This window comes from Rattus rattus, chromosome 10 (genome assembly GCF_011064425.1).
Source record: "Rattus rattus isolate New Zealand chromosome 10, Rrattus_CSIRO_v1, whole genome shotgun sequence".
In the NCBI taxonomy this organism is placed as follows: domain Eukaryota; kingdom Metazoa; phylum Chordata; class Mammalia; order Rodentia; family Muridae; genus Rattus; species Rattus rattus.
Genome location: NC_046163.1, coordinates 987619 through 998018, shown reverse-complemented (window position 1 = coordinate 998018; position 10400 = coordinate 987619). Strand labels below are relative to the sequence as shown.

Below are 10400 nucleotides of genomic sequence, written 5' to 3'. Positions count from 1 at the left end.
GCTACCTATGGAAAGACCCCGCACCCTGTACAGACTCCACCCTCCAGAGACTGGTGCAGTGCCCCCTGGACGACTCTCTTTTCCTCCCTTCGCTGTCCCCTTTTTGTTCCCCTTCTTTTCTTTTCTCTCTTGACTCTGAAAAGCCTTTAATCTGTATCCCTGAAGCGCGTCACCCCTCTCTCCTCTCCCCTGCGATTCCGTCAGGCGGAGGTCCCCCTTTCTCACTCCCCTCCCCCAGCCACTCTTGAGAACCGAGAAGCTCCCGGAAAAGCTTGCAGTAGCGGGGCGGGTGGGGAGTGTCGTAGGAGGGCACTGCGCGAGAGTGGTGGGGATTCTCCGCAGAGCCGGGGGGAGCCCCATGCGGTTCCGGGGTCTGAGCCGCCCAGCCTGCAACTTCTGAAATGACCGCATGCGGCTAAACCCCTCTGCCCTGTGATTCCAGGCAGCACCTCCCGGGGACTTCTCAGCTGCCCTCTGCGGACTGTCCGGGCTGAAGAACGGGGTGTGGGGTGCCAGGACAGGTTCCTGCTCCCCGAGATCCGGGATCTGGATCGGGGATCGCCTCCGAGGGGCCGCACGCGCGTGTGCAGGCGGATGTGAGGCGCATCTCAATTGGCGGGCGGGGGAAGCGGATCAGGTTGTTACTACTGCAGAGCGCGCGAGCGAGGGAGCGGGAGGAGAGCCGCAGCGCTGGCCGGCGCGGGAGTGGGAAGAGGGGACCTGGACTTCGGGGCGGCAGACTCCCGCTGCCTTCTCCACCAGCCCACACCGATCGGCTCCCGGAACATCTCCGGGTAAGAGGGAGCCCAGGCAGGGAGCCCTGCGAGGGCATCCCAAGTCCCGCAGTCCCAAGTGAGGCCACACCCAGGACACCAGCAGCTTCCCAGGGCCTGGTGTTGGACCCCTGGGATGCTGGATCACCAAATGTGACCCTGACTTTCTGGGTTTGGCACTTGCTGAGGTATAAACTAAGAGCAGGATCAGCCCTTGGTGAGATCGGGCTCCCGAAATCCACTTCTTTGTCCCAGGGGATATGTCCCGAATATCCTAGGAACCCCTCCACCTAGACCTGTTCTAGTGCTGTGCCTAGGATAACGCATCTGTGCTGGGACAGCGGGCAGCTAGGGAGCGAGGGCACTCACAGCTCATCTTGGGAAGAGGTGCCCTAGAGGGCGGATGGAGTGGGTGTGTGGTGAGAGCATGTGCGGGGAGTGGGGGACCCTGCTTGCCCCCACCGCAGTGAGGATGAGTTGGTGGATCCCACGTGCTCCGAGCTTTGGAGCCCCCTGGCGCAGAGTGGAGCGCAGTGGGGTGCTGGCAGGACGCAGGACTCAAATGTGCTTTACACCCCTCGGCCTGGTCTATCCAGACCAGAATCTGCGGACATATTTAGTGCCCCGTTCTCTCCCGAGAACTTTTTCATCTACCACCCAGAGCCATGGCTTTGTGCACTGGAGGAATGGGGGTTCTCAAGAATTGTGGCAAGCAGCCAGGGAAGGGAGAGTGGGCAGTGGCTCTCTCTGGGTTTGCTGTGTGACCTTGGACAACTGGTGTACCTCTGGGAGTTTCAGTCTGATGTAGGGGAGTGGTGTACCACACAGGGGTGATGGAGGGGAGATGGAGAAGGGGAGGAGGAAGGCTGTCCGGTGATCCGAGTCCATGAGTGAGTCTGCCAAGCTTTCTGTGCCTGGGAATTCACTGTCTTTGATTCTTGGCCTCTGCAGAGAGCCCTGTGCACACTTGGAGGGTAACAGTGTGAAACTCTGACCCTAGAAGAACCTCAGGGGGCGTCAGAAGGCATTCTGACCTGTTTGCTGACCTTGAGTAACTAACTCATTTACTACTCTAGGCCTTATTCTCTAGATCTGGAAATGGGGGTTTGGGATATTAAGGATCTTAAGTTTTCCCCATCCTGATACCTCTTGTCTGAATTGAAGGGGAAGAGGAAATGGGGGTACAGAAGGCTAGCCCCTGGGTATGTAGTTCTTTAACCTTCCAAGTGGACTGAGGCCTACAGTCCATACCTTTAGCACTGCTCCTCACAGAGTCCCCAGCCCTGACAGGCCAGTGTCAGTCCAGGACTGCTTACCCTCTGCACAGGCTTAACTTTCTCTGGGGAGAGGGTCCCTGGGGTAGATGAGAGAGTCAGGGGCCTCCCAAGGTCACACTGTCTTCTCTGCTGTCCCACTGCCTCAAGAACCCTTCCTTCGTAGAAAGAGCTCCAGTGTGAGCAACACCAGCCCATTGTGCAGCCCAGGCTGCCTGCATGGCTTCTCACTGAGGTCTTCCTTGGGGACTCCAGCTGAGAGGAGTCGCTAGCTTGGCACTGTGGCACTGGTGCTTCCGGAAGACTCCTGGACAAAGACAGGAAAGTTAGGCTGAGTTTCCAGGCTTTGGTTCTCATCTGTACGAGCTTATGTGACCTTGGGGAAGTCCCTTTCTTGCCTACCTCACCTGTGTATGAAGCAAGTTCAGCCAGAGACCGCCCCAGAACCCATTCATCTCTGACGACTTGGTGCTTACTGAGTACCAGGAAGCTCAACGGGAGCAGGGGTGACCTCTGGAACTCCCTGCACACAGCCCCTCCCTGCTTCTACCCCCCCCTCCAGAGATGCCTTGAGACATGGTCTGAGAAACAGAGTCCTCTGCCAGGCTCTACACAGCCCTGGAGTGAGACCTGGAGCCCCCATTCTGCTGGTTACCACTCAGTGACCTTGAGTGAGCGCCTTTATATCTTTGAGCTCCAGCGACTTCATTGTCAAAACACAGTGATAAAGGCGGCAGTGTTCTAGTGTTCCTATGGAGATTAAAGAAGAAACGTGTGAAGTGCTTAATACAGCGTGGCTCCCAGAAGAGCCGCAAGAGCCTTGGCCATTATTCATAGTATCACTCAAAGCCCTTGGCAAATTGGCAGTGGGGCGGCTAGAAGCAGTGACCAAGGGGGTGGGGTGGGAGACTCACAGTATGCTCAACCCCAAGGAGCTCAAAGCTTCCTCGGGGTGTGGGAGTAGCCACTATCCCTGTCCCTCTGGCCACTGGGCACTGTGCAGTAGAACTTGATGGGGAGGAGACATCGATGGCTTTCTTAGACTGTCATACCCACTTTTCCTCAGTTCTGCCTTCCTCATCTGATGTCACTTCTGGTCCTTTCTGGGGTTATGACAAAATGGGCTTTTACCTCACTCCAGGAACTGACTGGGGAAGGATGAGGCTAGATGTCTCTGGAGTATGTATGTCCAGCAGCAGAGCAAAGAGACCAGCTTCACGGGGGCTCCTAGGATTCTGGGTCTGCACCAGACCGTGTGTGCGGGGTGATGGGGAGAGGGACACAGGGCCAGGGTTTACCCAGACTTGCTGTGTGAGCTTAGATAGATTAGCCTCTCCTCTGGCTCTCCTTAAGTGGGTGGAAGGCCAGCCTAGAGGAATGGGCATTGGCCTGTTGGGAAGTTTGCTAGGATCGTTCAGGCATCTAATGTTCACTGCCCCTTGGTATCTATCTTGTGACTCAGCCTGACTTGGAGAGGTGATGACAATCCCCAGCCAGCCCTGAGGGTTAAGAGCAGAGGTTTCTTCTTAGTGCATTCTTTAGTAACTCTGTGAATTTAGGCTAGTTCTTTTATGGCCCTGAGCCTCATTTGTCTCATCTGTGAAATGGGCACCATGTTCCTTACCTTTGAGGTTTCTTAGGAAGAACACAGGGATAATTTATGTAAAACTCTTGGGGTCTGAGATGTTCCTGGTGTGACCATGGATGCTGCCTGGGCTTCTCTGTCGTACAGTGGGAGATCAGAGTTCTCTGTCTTGCAGTTGCCACATGCACAGGCATCCAAGAGAGAGCTGTGTCTCCTGTGTCCTCCCGCTCTGCATCCTGGAGTGTGTGCGCTGGGCCAGTCCTGGTCACAGGGCATGTGTCGGGGAAGCTCAGCCATGGGGTGGCCATCATAATGAGTCAGTTGAGGGCACTGGAGGCAGAGAAACAGAGGTGCAGCATCCTCCTGTTCAAGGTTTCTGTGAGGAAGGACTCATGGAGCCAGGACATTGCTGCCTGCTGGGGGTCACTGGGTAAGGGGACCTGGGAACAAGGCATCCAGAGGGACCTCAGGGCCATCGCCATTCATTCCTTTGATTCTGATTGTAGGGTGACAGACTCAGGGAGAGCACCTTGCCCAGTGTCACACAGGGTGTTAGGAGGATGGAGCTGAGTCTGCACTCTGGAGCCTCAATCTAAGGCTCTTTCCACAGTCTTTTTAAAGCACAAGAGACAGCTATTTTCCGTCGCTTCTAGGGATCAGAGCACGAGGTACAGTGCTTTGATAGCCAGAAGGACATGGGTCCTGAGAAGGGACGTCCTCATCTAGACACTGAGTTCTCTGAGTCTTACAGCCCCATTTTGTTGATGAGAATGTTGAGTCCTTGGAAAAATCCAGAGCTAGCCCAGAGTTCCTCAGTGTGAGGCTGGAGCTTTGTAGGCCACCCCATTCTGCTCTTCTCAACCCAGACATGCGTGAGAATAAACCCTCGTGGGCTTGGAAATGGGGGAGGGGGCTGGGGGAGGAGCAAACCAAGGCTAAAGGACAGACATCTGACTCTAGGACCAGCTCTGCTTTCTTGACCCATGTGGGATGGCGGCTGCTCTGGGCCGACGGGTTGACAGCCTGCCCTGCCTCCCAGAGGAGGGAGACAACAGCCAGTGCTTTGCTCTCAGTTCCACTGGCCAGCTGAGTGAAAGAAAGTCAATATTTGCCAGCGGCAAAGGACAGCAGGACTTGGGCTGGGGCAGGGAGGGTGGAGTTGGGGACTGAGTGCTCTCATCCTTCAGGCTCCCCGTCATGAATAACACTTTGTGTGTCCGAGTGCATCCTGAGCTGATCTGGTCTGGCCCGCATGCCCACGTGCCCTCCCTGCAATGCTCTCCCCTAGTACATCCCCTTTATTACAAGCCACTGCCTCCCCGGCTTCCAGCCCCCTAGAGAGATGGGATTGGAGGCTTTTTTGTAGGAAGGTCTGACAGCAGATGGCCCATTGAGCTGCCTGCAGAAGATACTGCAGAGGCACAGGAAGGCAGGCTTCCGTACCTGGATCCCCGAGCCCAGGGACAGATGCGAGCCCAGGGACAGATGTGCAGAGGCCTTGGCCGGTCAGGAAGACAATGACTTCTTTTGGCCTTTGTCATGCTGCCTGCAATTTCTTTTCAACTCAAAATCCCACTCCCTTTTCTCTGTCCTGAAGTCCCAGAGGGGCTGCAGGAAGACTGGGCCATGCCGCCTCCCTCTACCAGAGTGACACCCGCCAACTGTTGGAACGCTTCTTTTGATTTGTGCGGCTCACCGAATCTTCACCTAGCAACTTAACAAAGGGTGCGTCTGGCGGCAGATGCCTGTTGTGTGTGGCGACAGGGTTAGCAGGATGAGCTTCTGTGAGGTGGAAGGAAGGGCTCCGACTGTGGCAATCATCAGTGAGTGGTGAATCTGCCAGATGGGCACCCACAGGAAGCAACGTATGGAGCTTGCTTACTTTTTAGGACCAAGTCAGCATTGTTACTTAACCCTGAGGGGGACAGCACCTAAGAAGAGAACTGGCCAAGGCCACCGGCTCTAGGCAGGAAAGATGGAGACCATCAACAGGAGTTGCTGTGTGGCTGAGACCTCCAGCTTGGACTCGAGGGTGGTCCACTGCTTGGGACACATTATAGTCTGGCCCTGGCCTTCCCTCTAGCACAAGGCTCTTAGCACACTTCCTTTCTGGCCCCTGTGATTCTGGGAACCCACAGGATCTCTTGTCATCTTGAACATGGCTGGACCCAGTGCCCCAAGTGCTCTCCAGGTTAAGCTAAGGCGGGAAGAGGTTCTGTGTGCAAATCCCAGCTCCTCCAGCATTTTGTCCCGGGAGGTGGGGTGGGGCGCTCTGACTAACTTTCCTTATGTATAGAAATGGAAGTAACGTGGTTCGAAAGCCGTAGGGTTGACATGAGGCTCTAACGTATTAATATTTACCTAGATCCTGGAGGATATTAGTGACCATGAAGATAATGTAGTCAAATGCTTCCATGGTCTCTGTAGGTTGTTTGATAAAACAGAAGGGAGCAGGCTGAGGAGAAGGAGGTTTAGAGCTGGGAGTGGGTGAGGCAGGATATGAGCGAATTTGATTTGATAAGAAGGTTCTGAAGTATGGTGGGCCCCCACGAGTAACCGTGGACAAGCTACCTTATATCCTTGCCTTTATAATGCCTTAGTCTCAGTCGTGCCTTCTTGTGAAGTGCAATGAAGGCCGGTCTTCCCCCCTCTCCCCCAGTGTCCTGCAGTGCATGACGGCCTGGCAGAGCCAGCAGGCCTGGCAGATCCATGGGGTGGCTTCTTCCTGCCTCTTCTCTGGACGCATGCAGGTATCCTGGCTGAATCCCTGGCACCAGACCCAGTGGGCTGCTGTCCCGGTGAGGCCGCTTGGCTTCTGGGTGGCTTTGGCTAAATCTGGTTGTTTTTTTTTCTGGTCTTTGTTTATCTAGGGAAACAGCCTGGTGGTTTTGTGCTCTGAAATGCGGAGGCAGGACACTGCCACGTTGTTGTGGCTTGATGGCCAAGCAGAGAGCAGGGCGGAGGGGACTTCCTTCAAGCCTGAATGCTCTGGCTGAGAACCCTAGACAACCTGAGGTGGAACCAGCTCAAAGCAGGTGGCCCAGAATCAGAATCTTGGCTTCATACCTCATCCAGCATCTTTCCTGTTTGGAGAGCGAATGCCCTGTCCTTTCCTTCTTCCTGAGGTGAAGCAAGTAGCCAACAGGATCTGACAGGCCACAGGCCTCTCATACATCTGCCAGAGACTGTGGGCTGACCAGGCTGTGCACACCCAAAGCCAGCAACTGGGAGATGTCCACCGCCCCTTAACTCTCCATCCACTCGTGACTAGAAGACTAGAAGAGGGGAGTGTATTGCTTCAGTGCTGTCCGGGGTCTTGGAAAGGACTGCCTAGGGACTGTCCCTGAGTGTCTCCCCAAATATCATCTTACCAAAAGCCCAAAATATGAGGTTGCTTGGCCAAGATCACTTCTAAAGTCAACTATGAGCTCATGGCTTGGGAGTCAGCTGTGTTTTTTTTTTTTTTTCCTGCCCCATTCCCCAAGCTTCACTCGATAAGGCTTCAACATTGGCTGGCACTGTGGGGTTCTCCTCTGGTGCTTGTCCCCTGCGACCTTGGTCCTGACCTTTAATCTCCCTGTATATCATCCTTGTGTAAATTGCATGTGTTTAGACTAGATAACAGGTAGAACTTGTGGCGTCCTTGGTATGGGTGTAGAGGCTCTTCCCACGATGAGTATGTATGTGCATATGATGTATATGTATATGATGATGTACATGTATATGCATGTACTTGAGACAGTGTCTCTCCATATAGCCCAGGTGGTCTCAAGTTCACCGTGTGCCCCAGACTGGTACAAGACTCACTATGGAGCCCAGGCTGGCTTCAGACTTGCTGTGATCCTCCAGTAGTTCCTAGTGTCAGGGTTAGGGCCATGAGCTGCCATGCCTGGCCCTTCTAGGACATTCGAGGGCAGGCATGGTCTCCCATGGATCTGAGCTGATATAGGACATAGGGAGCCCTGGACTTGAAGTTTTAGCTGAGGTGCTAAGGGTGCCTGCCACCATCCCTGACGACCCGAGTTCGGTCCCTGGAACCCATGGTGGAGGGGGAGAAGCAGCTCCAGCACACGGTCTTCTGACCTCCACACGTGCACCGTGGCTTGTGCACCTCTATATATGAATATGCCCTCACAAATAAGTAAATTATAAACAAAAAATCCAAAATCAGGCCCTGAACCTACTAGCTTTGGTCATGTGGCTTTGGGCAGGTTTCTATTTGTTTCCTCTCTTTTCCTTCCTTCCTTCCTTCCTTCCTTCCTCCCTTCTTCCTTCCTTCCTCCCTTCTTCCTCCTTTCCTTCCTTCCGGTTTGATGCACTTCCTCTGGCTTTGAACTCATTAGGTAGCTAAGGATAACCTTGCGTCTGTCCTCCTGTCTCTACCTCCGGAGTGCTGAGATTAGGGTTTGCTCTATTGTATATAGTTTTACATGGTGCTGGGGACAGGACCCCGCCATGTCCTGTGCGTGCTAGGCTAACGGCCCAACCTTCCCAGCCTAAAATGATGTCAGCACTACCTGGAGGGTTTGTAATACCCACCTCCTTCAAAATTAGAGCTCGGTTGCTCACATGCCAAACAACTTAGGCATTTTAAGCTGCCGTACACCTCGATGACGTCACCACAGCATACTCACCTTTAGAACATTTTACCCACCCCAGAAGCCCCAGATATGTCGTAGTTCATTCTCCTACCCCTGGCCAGCTAGTAACCGGCTTTCTGTCTCTATAACTTTGCTTCCTCTGGATCGTTCCCTAGGTCAGGTCCCGCACTGTATGGCAGTGCTCCGAGGTGCCCTACTGAGGCGACCCCACACTCCCTTTGTCCCTCGTGGATGTCCTCTGGATGTGGACATGCACTGTGCTTCTGTGTTCATCGGCTGACAGGCGTTTGGGTGGCTGTTCATGGCTCCTGGACACCGCTTTGCTGCAGGAACTGGGGACACGGCTGTCAGTGCCATATTTCCATTCCTCTCGGCTGTGTACCTGGTGTTGGAATTGCTGTATTCAATTATCTATTTTTTAAAAATAAATCTTTAACTATATTTATTTCCTTATGGGGGTGGCACATGTCGCAGTACTCATGTAAAGGTCAAAGGACAACTCACAAGAGTTAGTTCTTGGGCTGGTGAGATGGCTCAGTGGTTGAGAGCACTGACTGCGCTTCCAGAGGTCCTGAGTTCAATTCCCAGCAACCACATGGTGGCTCACAACCATCTGTAATGAGATCTGATGCCCTTTTCTGGTGTGTCTGAAGACAGCTACAGTGTACTTATATATAAGTAAATAAATCTTAAAAAAAAATAAAAAAAGATCTCATTCTGATCTTCCCTAGATTGGCTTGAAAAAAAAAAAAAAAGAGTTCTTCCACATTGGGCTTTCTGGGAGTCAAAATTGGGTCATTAGACTTGACAGCAGGAACTTACTGCTGGGGCATCTGGTTGGCCCAAAGGTTTGAATGATTGGACTTAAGCTGTGTAGACCAGGCTGGCCTTGAACTCACAGAGTGTGCTCACCTCTGTCTTCCGTGTGCTGGAGTTAAAGGCTTGTGCCACCACACCTGGTATTTGTGTATATGTGTGTTTGTGAATGTTTATACACATGTATGTGCCTCTGATACTTGTGGGGATCAGAAGAGGGCACAGATCTCCTGTAGCTGAGATTATAGGAAGTTGTAAATTGATTGATGTGGATACTGAAAGCCAAGATGTGTATCTTCCGCAAGGTTAGCAAGCACTCCTAACCACTGAGCTATCTTTCCAGTTCAAAGGACTTATTTTTTTTTTTCTTTTTTTTTTTTTTCTTTTTCGGAGCTGGGGACCGAACCCAGGGCCTTGCGCTTGCTAGGCAAGCGCTCTACCACTGAGCTAAATCCCCAACCCCCAAAGGACTTATTCTTAAGTGGCATGTTTATATCCTAAGGCCCTAATCTGAGTATTCATGTGGCTTAGCTCCTTAGTCAGCACAAGACAGGCACTGTTATTTCTACATTTCTCCAATGAGGAAACCAAGGCATCATTCGTAAGACCTTCAGTTAATGGAGCTAGGACTTGGATGCTGGACTGTTAGGTCACGACTCTTGCCTCTATGTGCACAGAGTGGGAGAGCACTGCCAGCTCCTGCTAGGCCTTCTGTAGGGACTCCGTGCTCGGTTGCTAAATCCTGGAATGGTGACCAGACACTGTGTTTCTCTCTCTGACTATGGTGTGGTTTTAGGGAATTTATTTGAGCCTCAGTTTAGTTCTCTTCGAAATATAAAGCATTCGGCATGGCATCCAGTAAGAAGGAGGGAGGGAGGGAGGCAGGGAGGCCTGCTCTTCTCCTGTGAGTCCTTTCTGTCTACCCCTGCCCCGGTCCTGTTCCCTCTGTAGCTGCTGCAGCCACCTCTGAGGCTGGCCCAGCTCCTGGTACCGAGTGTCACGGATGCCCAGCATGTGTTGGTTGACTGGGGCATGGCTCCATATTGGCCAGTGGTGGCTGCAGCAGCTGATCCCCAGAGCACTTTTCCGAACCCCCTTTCTGTGAAAGCGTGACTTGTATCTGCACCGGAACCCTTTTCAGTGGACATGACTTGGCATTCTTCCTCATCAAGCAAGGCAGCCACAGCCACGTTGCATTTCCCAACCGGAGCGTGCATGTCCTCCAAGAGCCCCCTCTACTCCTCCAGTCAGCTCACCTCCTGGGTTTCAGCGGGACGTGCAGGTGCTGCAGTTAGCCTTGTGTGCCGGAGGATACAGCATCTCTACAGTGGGGGAGCAAGCTGAGGGCAGA

General features: G+C 53.1%; 1 protein-coding gene across 1 annotated transcript in view; it reads left to right on the top strand.

Annotated features, from left to right (window-relative positions):
- The first annotated feature begins 658 nt into the window (after nt 1-658).
- Syt2 (synaptotagmin 2) overlaps nt 659-10400 on the top strand; it is a 43290-nt gene continuing 33548 nt past the window's right edge. The window contains exon 1 of the mRNA XM_032915173.1: nt 659-794. The gene's annotated coding sequence lies outside the window, so the exon portion shown is untranslated. The remainder of the gene's footprint in view (nt 795-10400) is intronic.